Here is a 14,232-nt window from a genome sequence, read left to right on the forward strand (position 1 = left end):
CTCCTTAGTTGTGGCATGTGAACTCTGAGTTGCGGCATGCATGTGGGATCTAGTCCCTGACCAGGGATTGAACCCCAGTGCCCTGCATTGGGAGCTGAGTCTTAACCACTGCACCACCAGGGAAGAAACCCTCACAGGTGTTATTCTTCAGTAAATCTGTACTCCTAACTCCATCTTAGCATCTGCTTCTTGGAGAACCCAACCTGTAACACTATTTGAGACAAAATACAGTCTCAGTTTTCAGCTGTGTGCCATGTATTAGGAAGATCACATGAAAGGTTAACTTGGAGTATGTATTAGTCAGATATTGACACAATAATGCTGTGTAACAAACAACCACAGAAGCTCGGCAGTATAAACAACAAGCATTTATTTCTTGCCTACACATGTGAGAGTTAGCTAGGGCAGCTCTGTTTCACGTGTCTCATTCTGGGATCTGGGCTGAAATTATAACAGGGAAGCTCTTTTCATGGCAGAATACCAGAGTGTAAGAGAGCAATCCCAAATGCCCATGCACAAGTACATTTCATGCCTTTGCTCACATCACGTTCACTAGCATTGACCAAAGCTAGGTCACATGGCCAAATCCAAAATGAAGGGGTAAAGAAAAACTTGACCACCCTGAGGTCACGGCAGAGGGTTTGGATGTATACTCCTCCTCCTCCAGAAGACCAATAATTCACCTACTGCCAATAATAGTCATATCAAGTCAGTATAAGACTTGACATAACCATACATAGTCAGCTCATACTTCCAGGTTACACAGCCTTTCTGTAAGACTGTTAGTGCTCACTTGCAGGGTTTTCTCGGCTTTAAGGATAACTGAGGATTTCTGGGGGAGTCTTGAAGATTATTCAGATTAAAATGGCTTTCTGAATGTGCAAAGGCAAAATCGAATGCTTCTTTATTACCAATGTCATATAAAGATTGAGAATGCTTCTTGGTTCACTGAACTCCGATTAACATGCTTGGTGGAATATATACTGTGAATCTGTCTTGCTGTTAAGTAGCTCTTTCAGGAATATATATGTACAGGCAGACCTCAGAGATATTGCGGGTTTGGTTCCAGACCACCGCAATAAAGCAACTATTGCAATAAAGTGAGTCACACGAATTTTTTAATTTCCTAGTGCATATAAAAGTTATATTTACACTATCTTGTAGTCTATTAAGTGTGCAATATATAGCATTATGTCTAAGAAATGTACATACCTTAATTTAAAAATACTTTATTTCTAAAAAATGCTAACCATCATCTGAGCCTTTAGGGAGTCATGGTAGTCACATCAAAGATCACTGATCACAGGTCACCATAACAAATAATAATGAAAAAGTTTGAAATATTGTGAGGATTAGCAAAATGTGACACAGAGACACAAAGTGAGCAAATGTTGTTGGAAAAATGGCATGGATAGACTTGCTGGATGCAGGGTTGCCACAAACCTTCGATTTGTAAAAAAATGCTGTATCTGTGAAGCACAATAAAGCAAAGCTCAATAAAATGAGGGTGTGTGTGTGTGTGTACTTAAATCACATTACTGAGGTATGTTTGACGTAGAGAATGCTGTATTTATTGAACGGGTACAACTTGATGTTTGTTTCAGGATGTTGATGGTAGGCTTGATCTACTGTCAGTATGAAAATGTAGACCTCTAAGCTCTCATCTTCTGATGTTCCTGAATCTGATCTCCTGCACAGATCACAAACACCTATCTTGAATCCTTGATTTCCAACTTTATGGAATAGGGTTATTAGAATATTGCAGAATTCTCAGAACTTGTTACTGCTTTCATAGCTCTTATTACAACCTAAAATTATTTTTAATTTTTTCAAAGTAATATATAGTTTAAAAATAAAATTGTGGGGACATCCCTGGTGGCGCAGTGGTTAAGAATCTGCCTGCCAATGCAGGGGACATGGGTTCGAGCCCTGGTCCAGGAAGATCCCACATGCCGTGGAGCAACTAAGCCCATGCGCCACAACTACTGAGCCTGCGCTCTAGAGCCCGTGAGCCACAACTACTGAGCCCGTGCACCATAACTAGTGAAGCCTGCGCACCTAGAGCCCGTGCTCTGCAACAAGAGAAGCCACCATAATGAGAAGCCTGCGCACTGCAGCAAAGAGTAGCAACTAGAGAAAGCCCTCGCACAGCAACAAAGACCCAATGCAGCCAAAAACAAACAAATAAATAAATAAATATAAAATTGTGAACTTATTTACAAAACAGAAGCAGATTTATAGATATTGAAAACAAACTTATGGTTACCAAAGGGGGAACGTCGGGGGGAGGGATAAATCAGGAGCTTGGGATGAACACACGCACACTACTATATATAAGCTAGATGACCACCAGGGAACTACTACATAGCACAGGGAACTCTACCCAATATTCTGTGATAACCTATATGAGAAAAGAATCTAAAAAAGAATGAATATATGTATATGTATAACTGAATCACTTTGCTGTACACATGAAACTAACACAACATTGTAAATCAACAATACTCCAATAACATTAAAATATTTTTTAAAATAAGGTAAAATTGTTCTAGAAAGCTCATAATGAAAAAGAGCAGCCCCCTGTTCTACCACTCCTCTTTCCTCTACCCTGCTACACACAGGCAACCACTTTCAACTCTTTTAGCAGGTTCCAAATAGGCCTATTGCAGCTATTTAAAAAATTACCAATAGATACTACTGACTTTCTGTTATGATAGATGAAGATTTAGCTCTTTTACTACCACTAACCCTTGCTTCTGCTTCCCCATCTTCCCATTATAGTTTACGATAAATTTTGGTTAAATCAATAATCAGTGTTTATATTTTTAAGGATATGTAAAAATAGTTCAATGGTGAGCCAAAAGGGTATCATTACATGCCTCCCTCCCCCCCAACCTTTATTTTTTTTGGCCACGCCATGCAGCATGCAGGATCTTGGTCCCCGACCAGGAATTGAACGTGTGCCCCCTGCACTGAGAGTGTGGAGCCTTAACCACTGGACCACCAGGGAAGTCCCCTCCCTCCCCTTTTTGATAACTTCTAGTTATTCTGCTAATGACTGCCTTGTATTTACATTTACACTGTTTTGGTTTTTTAAAAAAAAATTTTCCTAAATTCTCCAACAGATCCTTCAAATACCTATCAATATAGTATTTTCAAACCACTTAAATGCAGTGGGTCAACTATTAATTTCCTGGCATCCTCCTTCCTACAACCTCCTATCCTTCTGCTCCAACCTAGCCCTGCCACACATTCTGGGAATTCCTTTCCCCACTTTCCTGGGCTAGAATCCTTGCTTCCTAGATCCCGTGTCTTCCTCTTTCTTGGTTTAGCCCCTAGTTTTGCAGAAGCACATTCTCCAGGGACGTGGCAAACACGAGTGTGGATGCTGGTGGGTGTGTCAGCTGGCGCAGCTGTTCTGGACGGCCATCTGGAGGTGTCAATCAAAGGAAGAATATGTGAACCCTGTGACCCAGCAATCTTGCTCCCGAGCACTCCTCCAAGGGAAATAGTCACGTGGGCCCCTAAGAGGATACACGTGAGGATGCTCACTGTAATGCCTTTGTGTATTTGTGCGTATGAAGTGTTCTGACTTCTGTAGGTAATTTATACCCTATCACTTCACTGAATTCACTTAATAGCAGTTTTTTAGCTGATTCTCTTGGGTTTTCTAAGTATTTGATCATATTATCAACAAAGAGTAAATGTTTTACTTCCTCTTTTCTAATTTTTATACATCTAATTTCTTCCTCTTGTCTGATTGCTTTGGTTAATACCTTTAGTACAATGGTAAATGGTAGTAGAGTCGATGGCCATTCTTGTCTTGTCCTGACTTTAATATGTTTTATTTATTTTTATTAGACAATTGGATTTCTTTACTTTTTTGTATTAAAGTAAACTTACTTAAAGGCTCAAATCCTAAGTGTAGAGCTTGATAAAGTTTTTCAAATGTACACACCCAGATAAAAACATAGAATTTCCAGCACCCCAGAAGGGTCCCTGTATCCTCTCTCAATCATTATCTCCCTCAAAGATAACCACTATTCTGATACCATTGATGAGTTTTGTCTGTTTTGTTTGTTTTAAATTTTATCTTATTTGTTTTGGTTGCGCAGGCTCTTAGCTGCAGAAGGCAGGCTCCCTAGTTGCGGCTCACTGGCTCCTTTAGTTACGGCACGTGTGCTCCTTAGTTGTGGCACGTGTGCTCCTTAGTTATGGCATGCGAACTCTTAGTTGCAGCATGCATGTGGGATCCAGTTCCCTGACCAGGGATCGAACCCGCATCCCCTGCATTGGAAGGCAGATTCTTAACCACTGTGCCACCAGGGAAGTCCTGAGTTTGGTTTGGTTTTGAACTTCATATAAATGGAATTATATAGTATGTACTCTTATGTCGGGTACTTCCACTCAACATTATGTCTGTGGGATTCACCCATGTTGTGTGTGTAACAGTAGTTATTTTTTCATTTGTGCGTGGTATTCAACAGAAATATATGAATATACCACAACCCGTTTAACCATTCTACTGCTGATAGACTTTGGGTTATTTCCAGTTTGGGCTATTATAAATAAAGCTACTTTAAAAATGTTTGTATACATTTTTTTGATGAACATAGTATGCATCTCAATTAGGTCTAAACCCAGGAGAGGAATTGCTAGGTCATAGGACATATGTGTTTTAGCTCATGTTTGCGCTTAGTTTCGTAGATGTTGCAGAACCGTCTTCCAAAGTGGTTGTAACCAATTTACACTTTCAGTTGTTCCATTTCCTCACCAACAGTTGGTTTTTCAGTCCTTTTAATTTTAGCCATTCTGTTGCGAGTGCAAGGGTATTAATGTGCCTTTATTTCGTATTTTCCTGATGAGTGATGACATTTAGCACCTTTTCATATGATTATCGGCCATTGGAATGTTATATGTTGTGAAGTGTCTGTTCAAGTCTTTGGCTCATTTAAAAAATTGAGTTGTCTTTCTCTTGTTGATTTGCTCTGTAGATTTAAATTTTTCATAGATAATGTAAACTTATACTCCAAAAGGTTTAGATCAATTTACATTCCTATCGAAATTTATGAAGATGCTAGTTTTGCCACACACTCTCCAATGTTGGATATTATCAAACTTTTTAATGTTTGCCAATATGGCAAGGGTCAAATGGCATTTCATTATTACTTTATTTTTAACTTTTTAAAATTGTGGGATGATTCATACATGCATATATACGTACAAAAGTGTGTGTGTGTGTTTAAAAGAATAAGAATAAAACCAATCAATACCACTGTACCCATCACTCAGGTTAAAAACCAGAATGTTTTTGGATCTTAGAAGCTCCCTGTGTGCCTCTCCCTGAAGTAGCTACCACCTTGTCTTTTGTGTTATCATTTTGTATTAGTTGGGGGATGGAGAGGATAAAGTGCTGAAAGAAAGATATTCAACATTGCATTAAAAAATAAAGAAGTTCTGGGGACTTCCCTGGTGGTGCAGTGGGTAAGACTCCGCGCTCCCAATGCAGGGGGCCCAGGTTCGATCCCTGGTCGGGGAACTAGATCCTGCATGCAGGCCGCAACTAAGAAGCCGCAACTAAAAAAAAAAAAAAAGATTCCGCAGGTCGCAATGAAGATTCTGCATCCCACAACTAAAGACCTGGCACAGCCTAAATAAATAAATAAGTAAATATTTTTTCTAAAAATGTTTTTCCCATGCCAGTCCGATGTGAACAGTTCAGGTTGGTGGGGCAGCTCTTATTCTATGTGGTCATTCTGGGAACCTGATTCCTTACATCTTTGTTTTCCACTGTCACTAGGGCATTTCACCACCTGTATGGTTGAAGCTGTCACTGGCACTTGTAGGTGCCAGCTGGCAGGAATGGTAAAAAAAAAAGATGGGGGGGCACCCGAAAGTCTTAGACCCAGACCCAGAAGCAGCACGTCACTTCTACTAGGCCCCATAAGCAAGACCGTAGTCACATACTTAGCGCCTCAGAAATGCAGTCCCTCTGGACAGCCCTGTGCCCAATCACGAATCTGTTACCAGGGGAGAAGGGGAGAATAGGTTTTGTGATTTTATCACCTTGGGGTATACCTTGCAACAATATCTTTCAGTAAATAAAACAAAGAGAAAACTAAATGGCAAGAAGACACCTAGCTGTGTAAAGAAAGGACAATGTTACTATGATCCGATGGAAGGTTTCCAGGAAAATATAAACTAAAGAGAGGTTCTAGGTCATAGCCTGGCTTCAGCTTCCGGAATTGTTTACAGGAGCCCCTTTTGGGTAAGATCAGTGGACAATTATGCAGAAAAGAGTTCACAGAGCAGGCCTGAGACTGCTTTCCTTAGAAAGGTTGGCCCTTGCAACGTTGGCCCTTGGCTGGCATCTGGGAACTTGGATTTCAGGAGGGCTTCCACCAGTCCCTAAGTGATAAGTGTGGTTCCTTGTGCGTAAACTATTTATGCAAACAATGTGGCTTGTGTTGAACACCAGCTTTCCTTCTGGGACTCTGGAAGTTTGGTGTGTGCCAGGTGGAGGGTGACTCCAGTCAAGAGTCTGGGTACTAAGTCTCTGACGAGCTGCCATGGTTGGCATGCTTCACATGTGCTGTCACAATTCGATGCTGGAGGAATGAAGGCAGCCTGTGTGACTCCACCTGGAGAGGGCTCTCGGCTCATGCCTGGCTTCCTCTAGACTACGCCCATTCCTTTTTTCTTTTGCTGATTCTGCTTTGTATCCTTTTGCTGTAATAAATCACAGCCTCCAGTACGACACTATGCTGAGCCCTGTGAGTCCTCCTAGTGAATCCCCAAACATGGGGGTGGTCTTGGGGAACCTGACGCAGCAGGGTGATGAAAGTATGCTGGGAAACCTAAGTGTCACCGAGGTTGGAGCATCTGACTAGACTATAGGGTGGGTCAGGTTCAGGATGTCTCTCGGGACTGATGTCAAGATGAATGGGATTTGCTGTATTTTCTGCTTCTTAGTTCGTCTTGGCCGACCTCCAACTCTCAGGAGTAGTTACGAGAAGAGTATTTCTATGGAGTGAAATGAATGCTCTCAGTTCATTCAGGTGGCAGGGGATGGGAGGGAGGGTGCGAACTTCATCAGTGCATGGTCCAGGCAACTAAGTACAGATAAGAATCTGGGTCAAGATAACCAGAGCACTTTGTTCTCAGGTACTACAATGGTGGTGGGCATCTCGGAGGCTGCTTCCATCTGAACTGGTTGTCCTTTACATCTGATGCAGAACTATTCATCCTGGGATCTCTTTTCACGTCTTCCTAGGGGGTTCCCATGTCTCTCCCCCAGTGTTAGGTCTCCTATTTCCTGTACTGTTTGCCTTTCTATGGTTACTCTCTTCTTTTGGTGGACATATCCTCTCATTGCTTCCTGAGAGAGGGCACAGGGAGGGTAAATCCCATGTCCAAAAATGTCTTTATTCTGCTCTCATACTTGATAGATATTTGGCATGGGTTTAGTTACAGGCTGGAAGAAGTATTTCCTCAGAATTTTGAAAGTATTTCTCCACTGTTCTCTTTCATTCAACACATTTATTTTCCCAAATATTTATTTATTTATTTAGGCTGCACTGGGTCTTAGTTGCGGCATGCAGGATCTTTTAGTTGTGGCATGCGGACTCTTAGTTGTGGCATGCATGCATGATCTAGTTCCCCAACCAGGGATGAACCCAGGCCCCCTGCCTGGGGAGCGTGGAGTCTTAACCACTGGACCACCAGGGAAGTACCAAAACATTTTTTTAAAATAAATTTACTTATTTTATTTATTTTATTTTTGGCTGCGTTGGGTCTTCATTTCAGGCTTCACTGAAGGCTTTCTCTAGTTGCAGCAAGCAGGGGCTACTCTTCGCTGTGGTGCGTGGGCTTCTCATCACGGTGGCTTCTCTTGTTGCGGAGCATGGGCTCTAGGCGCGTGAGCTTTAGTAGTTGTGGCACAAGGGTTCAGTAATTGTGGCTTGCGGGCTCTAGAGTGCAGGCTCAGTCGTTGTGGCGCAAGGGCTTAGTTGCTCCACGACATGTGGGATCTTCCCAGACCAGGGCTCGAACCCGTATCCCCTGCATTGGCAGGTGGATTCTTAACCACTGCACCACCAGGGGAGCCCCCAACACATTTTTATTGAGAACCTAATACACAACCGGCACTGCCTCTGAGCCGTTGGGATACATCAGTGAACAGAGATTAAGATACACAGAGACAAGTCAAAGAGCTTACATTGGAACTTGTGTTCTGGCTTTTGCTGTAGCTGCTGAGAAGTCTGAAGCCATCCTGATTTCTGACCCTTCGGTTGTGACTTTTCCTCTCTCTGCAAGCTTGCAGGATTTTCTCTTTATTCCGAGTGGTCTAAAATTCCGCAATGATGTGCCTTGGTATGGATTTATTTTTATCCATTTTGCTGGGTAGCTGTTGGGCTCATTTACTCCGTAAATGCGTGTCCTTCAGTTCTGGACATTTTTCTTGGATCTTCTGTGGATGGTTTCCTCCTGTGGTGTTTGGACGTTGGACCTCTTAGGGTGGGACCTCTTAGGGTGGCCCTCTTTCCTGTCTCTTACTCTCTGAGGATTCCCGTTTGTCTTGCTGCTCTTTCTGGGAGATTTTCTCAGTTTTAATTTCCAACCCTTCTAGCGTTACTATTTCTGCTATCAAGGTTTTAATATTCCAAAGGTCTTCTTTTATTTTCTGAAGTTTCTATTTTTTTAAATTAATTAATTAATTTTATTTATATTTGGCCACGTCGGGTCTTAGTTGCGGCACGCAGGATCTTTGTTGAGGCACGCGGGATCTTCATGTGTGGTGCACGGGCTTCTCTCTGTTGTGGCGTTCAGGTTTTCTCTTCTCTAGTTGTGGTGAACAGGCTCCAGGGTGCATGGGCTCTGTAGTTTGAGGCACGCGGGCTCTAGTTGAGGCGTGTGAGCTCAGTAGTTGTGGCGCGCGGGCTTAGTTGCCCCGCGGCATGTGGGATCTTAGTTCCCTGACCAAGCATCTAACCCTCATGCCCTGCATTGCAAGGCAGATTCTTTACCACTGGACCGCCAGGGAAGTCCCTTATTTTCTGAAGTTTCTTGCAAAAACGGTCATCCTGGTTTTGATTCATGGATACAGTATCTATTTACCTGAGAATACTAGCATTTGTTTTAAAATTTCATCTCTTTGCATGACCTGTTTTCTCCAACAATGCTTCTTTTTGTTCATTTGTTTTGATCTCTAAAACTCACGTTTAGAGGCTTTTCTCGGTTGTATGGATAATCCTTGGTGGTCTGCTTATGATTAAGAGACGGAGATTAAAAAGCTGTTTGGTAGATCTGAGCACATGGTCTTTAGGACTTTCAGAGTTTGGGGTTCACTGCAGGATAATCAGCATGGGCCATTTCTTGGGGGAAGCTTTTATGCCTGTTATCTCGGGAACTGCCAGATTCTCCAGAAAAGAATCTTCTAGAATTTCTGTATTGAGAGTAAAGGCTTGGTTGTCAATATCCTGGGAGCCTCGTGGGGAGAAAGAGGGTTCAGTAGTCACATGCGCACTTAATCCTCATATTCAAGACACTACTTGTGACCTTAATTTGGCTTAGAATCCCCTGTACAGAAACTCTTTGTTTTGCCTTTTCCAGAGAATAAACTTTCAGATTTCTGCTAGGATGGGGAATCTAGATTTGCAAGGGTATATGCAGGATAAACTCCAAGAAGTGGGATTGCTGGATTGAAGAGTACATACGTTTTAGATTTGTATTAGTCATTGCCAAATTATTCTCTATCGAGCTTTTACCAATTTACACCACGACCAGCAAGCTATGAGAGTATCTGTTTCTTCAGACCTTGTAAATAGCAAACTTTTTCACTTTGAAAACAGATGGAAAATATTTTATCTATGCTATTTTAATTTACATTTTTCTTAAGTCTGAGGTTGAGTATCTTTTCATGCTTGAGACATACTTCCATTTTGTTTCCTCTTAAATGTTTGCTCATATCCTTTTGCCCACTGGATTGTTAGCCTTTCTTTGATTTCTAGGAGGTCTTTACTTTTTCCAGTTTCTTGTTTGTTGATTTTGCTTACAGTGGTTTATCAAAAGGAAAACTTTTTTTTAAAAAATAAAGCAAACACTTTTCTTTTCTCGGCAAAGGTGATTCAGATAATTCATATAAAGGCAGGAGAGGGGCAGCTGAGCGGGAAATTTCCAGTGTAGCTTGCGTGACACAGCCGTGGGATCAGGCACGCCTGCTGGGCCCTCTGCTTTCCCTGATGCGAGTGGCCGACTGGATGGGCAACCTCAGCCTCCACCGTGCCTGCCCTTCCCTAGGTGCCCAGTTAGCGGGGCTTTGGGCCTAGCCTGAGCTCTATCTATCACATCTGAGTTTGGGGGTGTTAGATACAGGGGGAGCAGAAGAAAACTGCCTGTGCTGAATCATGTCTTCCCTTGTTTTTTTGCTTTTTTCGTTTGTTTTGTTTTGGAGGGAAAGGTCCCTGCAAATCCCCTTCCTGGGCTGGGAAGGGACCAAAATGCCATAATAGCAGTAGGGATGACAGCGTCCACCACAGATGACCTTTAAAGAACGCAGGTCTGAACTGGGCCGGTCCACTTATGAGATTTTTTTTCAATAAATACCTACTACAGTACTACACAATCCGTGGTTGGTTGAATCCAAGGATGCAGACCTGGCAATACAGAGGGCCAACTGTAAAGTTATACTGAATTTTTGACTGTGCAGAGGGTGAGCAAACCCCTGAATTGTTTAAGGGTCAACTGTACTGAGGGGGAAAAGCATTTTTTAATGTGGTCAAGTTTCTTCTATGGCTTCCAAGTCTTGTATCATATTGAGAAAGATCTTCTACTTCTGAGATTATTAAAAATGCCTCCCCTCATTGCTTCTATTATTTTTTCTTTCTTTTGGCCACACCCACGGCATGTGGGATCTTAGTTCCCCAACCAGGGATCGAACCTGCACCCCCTGCGTTGGAAGCATGGAGTCTTAACCCCTGGACCTCGAGGGAAGTCCCTATTTTTTCTTTTTTATATTTTAATTTTTCATCCATTTGGACTTTTTTCTCCCAGATGGCTACCCAGTTGTCCTAATTCTCTTTATCAAACATTCATCTTTTACTTACAGATTTTAAATATTCTTTTAAAAAAATAAAAAATTTTTTTGTGTATTTGTGTTTATTTCTGGAATTCTTGTTCTGTTCCGTTGATCATGTGCCTTGCTACATTATTTTATTATAGTTTTATCAAACTTTTAATATTTGATAAGGATGATTCCCCATTTATTCTTCTTTTTAGAACTTTCATGGGTCTCCTTGTTTGGTTTTTTACTTTTTCCACTTGAACGGTGAAATCATCTTGTCTAGTTTCCAAATATAGTTTGGAATTTTGGAATCACATTAAGTTTATAGATTAATTTAGGAAGAACGAATACCTTTATCATGTCGAGTCTTTCTGTTCAAGAACATTGTGTGCCTTTCCACTTGTTCAGTTGTGCTTTGGAGTCCTTTGTAGCGTTTTAAAGTTTCCACCATAAAGATCTTGCAGTTCTTATTAAGTATATTTCTAGGTGTTTTATCTTATTCATAACTATTGTAAATAAAGCCGTTTATATCTCTGCTAACTGGTGTGGCTTGTGTACATAATGACTTCTGTACAGTAATTTTGTACCTAGCTACCTTACTGAAATCGCTTACTGTTTGTAATGGTTTCTCCATTCATTTTCTTGCATTTTCCAAACAAATATCATTTGTAAATAATGATAACTTTACCTTTTTCTCTAACTTGTGAGTTTTTCATATCTGAAATTCACTTGTTTTTAGATATCCTGATTCGTCTCTTAGGGCTGCTGCAACAAAGTACCACAAACTGGGTGACTTAAACCATTTATTGTCTCACAGTTGTGGAAGCTAGAAGTTTCAAATCAAGGTACAGGCAGGGCCATGCTCTCTCTGAAACTTGCAGGGGAGAATCCTTCCTGCCTCTTCCAACCTTTTGGGGTTTGCTGGCAATCCTGGGGTTCCTTGAATTGCAGCTGCGGCACTTTGCTCACTGCCTGTCTCACGCGATGTTCTCCCCCCCGTGAGTCTCTGTCTCTTCTTCTCATGAGGACAGCAGTCATTTTGGATCTGGGCCCACCCTAACAGTGTCATCTTAATTTAAGTACATTTGCAAAGGCTGCATTTCCAAGAAAGATCACATCCACAAGCACCGAGGGCTAGAACTTTAACATCTCTTTAGGGGGGACACGAGTCAACCCATAACAACATCGAAATGTTTTCCTCTTTTTTTTTTTTATACATTTATTTATCTTATTTATTTTTGGCTGCGTTGGGCTTCCTCTAGTTGCGGCGAGTGGGGCTACTCTTTGTTGCAGTGCGCTGGCTTCTCATTGTGGTGGCTTCTCTTGTTGCGGAGCACAGGCTCTAGGCGCACGGGCTTCAGTAGTTGTGGCACGTGGGCTCAGTAGTTGTGGTGCAAGGGCTTAGTTGCTCTGCAGCACGTGGGATCTTCCCGGACCAGGGCTCAAACACGTGTCCCCTGAATTGGCAGGCGGATTCTTAGCCACTGCACCACCAGGGAAGTCCTACATATTTGTTTTTTAACAGCTGCAATGTATGGCATTCCCATATTTTATTTATCTAATTCCTTACTGATGGCTATTTAGGGAATTTCCAATTTTTCACTATTAAGAACAATGCTTCAGTGAAAATCCTAATATAAACTTTGTACATTTGTGCAGGTAAATTCCTAAAATTGGAGTTGTTGAGTCAAATCACATAACTACAACAGGTATTTTGATAGTGATTATCAAATTGTCCTCCAAATAATAGCAATCTACATTCCTACCAACGGGGACTAAAAGTGCCTGTTTCTTAATACTTTTGCCAACACAAAAAACTGTGGCAACACTATTATCAAGTTTTTATTGATAATTTATATTTTCCAATATGACAGTAAAAAAATTTTTGTTTTAATTTGCATTTCTTTCATTATTAGAAAAGTTGAGCATCTTGGAACAGGGAAGTTCTTTCTAGGCATGACAGGAAACTCAGAAGTCATAAACAAAAAGTCTGATAAATGCAACTTTTGTGAACTGCTTACTTATGTCCTTTGCCTATTTTTTAAACTGTGTTATTTTTCCTTTCTCATTGACTTAAAGAAGCATTTTTATTTTTAGGGATATTATCCCCTTGCCACATGTGTTACAAATATCTTTCCCAAGTTTGTTATCTTTTTAAGTGGTGTTTTGCGCCATGCAAAATATAGAATAAAAATAGACTAAGACTTGTGAGGTTTGGGTTATGTTTAGACAAGACTTCCCTATTTCAAGATTACCAATATATTTATTGAAGTAGTTTCTTTTCAGACTCATGGTTAATTTTTATATTTAAATCTTTGATCCATCTGGAGCTTATTTTGGATTGAGGAAGGAATTAGGAATCCATATTTATTTTATTATAAATGGCTAATTGGTTGTTCCAGCACCTTTTATTAAATTAACCCTGCCAACTTTATTATATGTCTTTTTTTTTTTTTTTTTTTTGGCTGCGTTGGGTCTGCATTGCTTCACGTGGGCTTTCTCTAGTTGCGGGAGCGGGGGCTACTCTTTGTCGTGGTGCGCAGGCTTTTCATTGCGGTGGCTTCTCTTGTTGCGAAGCACGGGCTCTAGTCGTGCGGGCTTCAGTAGATGTGGCACGTGGGCTCAGTAGTTGTAGCACGCGGGCTCAGTAGCTGTGGCTTGCGGGCTCTAGAGAACAGGCTCAGTAGTCGTGGCGCACGGGCTTAGTTGCTCTGCAGCATGTGGGATCTTCCCGGACCAGGGCTCGAACCGGTGTCCCTTGCATTGGCAGGCGGATTCTTAACCACTGCGCCACCAGGGTAAGCCCCGAAACAGATTTTTAGCTTAACAAATGCATCTTACTTCCTATCACAGGCCCCCAACCACTACTCTACAGAAGCCTATGGCTAGAAATCACTCAACTTTACTGGCTGCTTCTCAACAGCCCAGTAATGTTACCCCAGAGAGTAGCTGAGAAGTTCGTCTAATCATGTATAAGCAGCATGTAAATTTTTTCTTTACATACAGCATACCAACTCTTTTTTTTTCAACCTCCTTCTCTCTCTTTCCTGTTTAAGGTTCTCAGAAAGTTAGAAATTGTTACTGAGGCTATTAAGCTTGAAGGTCCTTGCTCTAATCTCTAAAGAGATAAAACCCACAAAGTTCACTGGGCTGCTTGGACAGGCTGTCAT

This window comes from Balaenoptera ricei, chromosome 2, assembly GCF_028023285.1.
Source record: "Balaenoptera ricei isolate mBalRic1 chromosome 2, mBalRic1.hap2, whole genome shotgun sequence".
In the NCBI taxonomy this organism is placed as follows: Eukaryota; Metazoa; Chordata; class Mammalia; order Artiodactyla; family Balaenopteridae; genus Balaenoptera; species Balaenoptera ricei.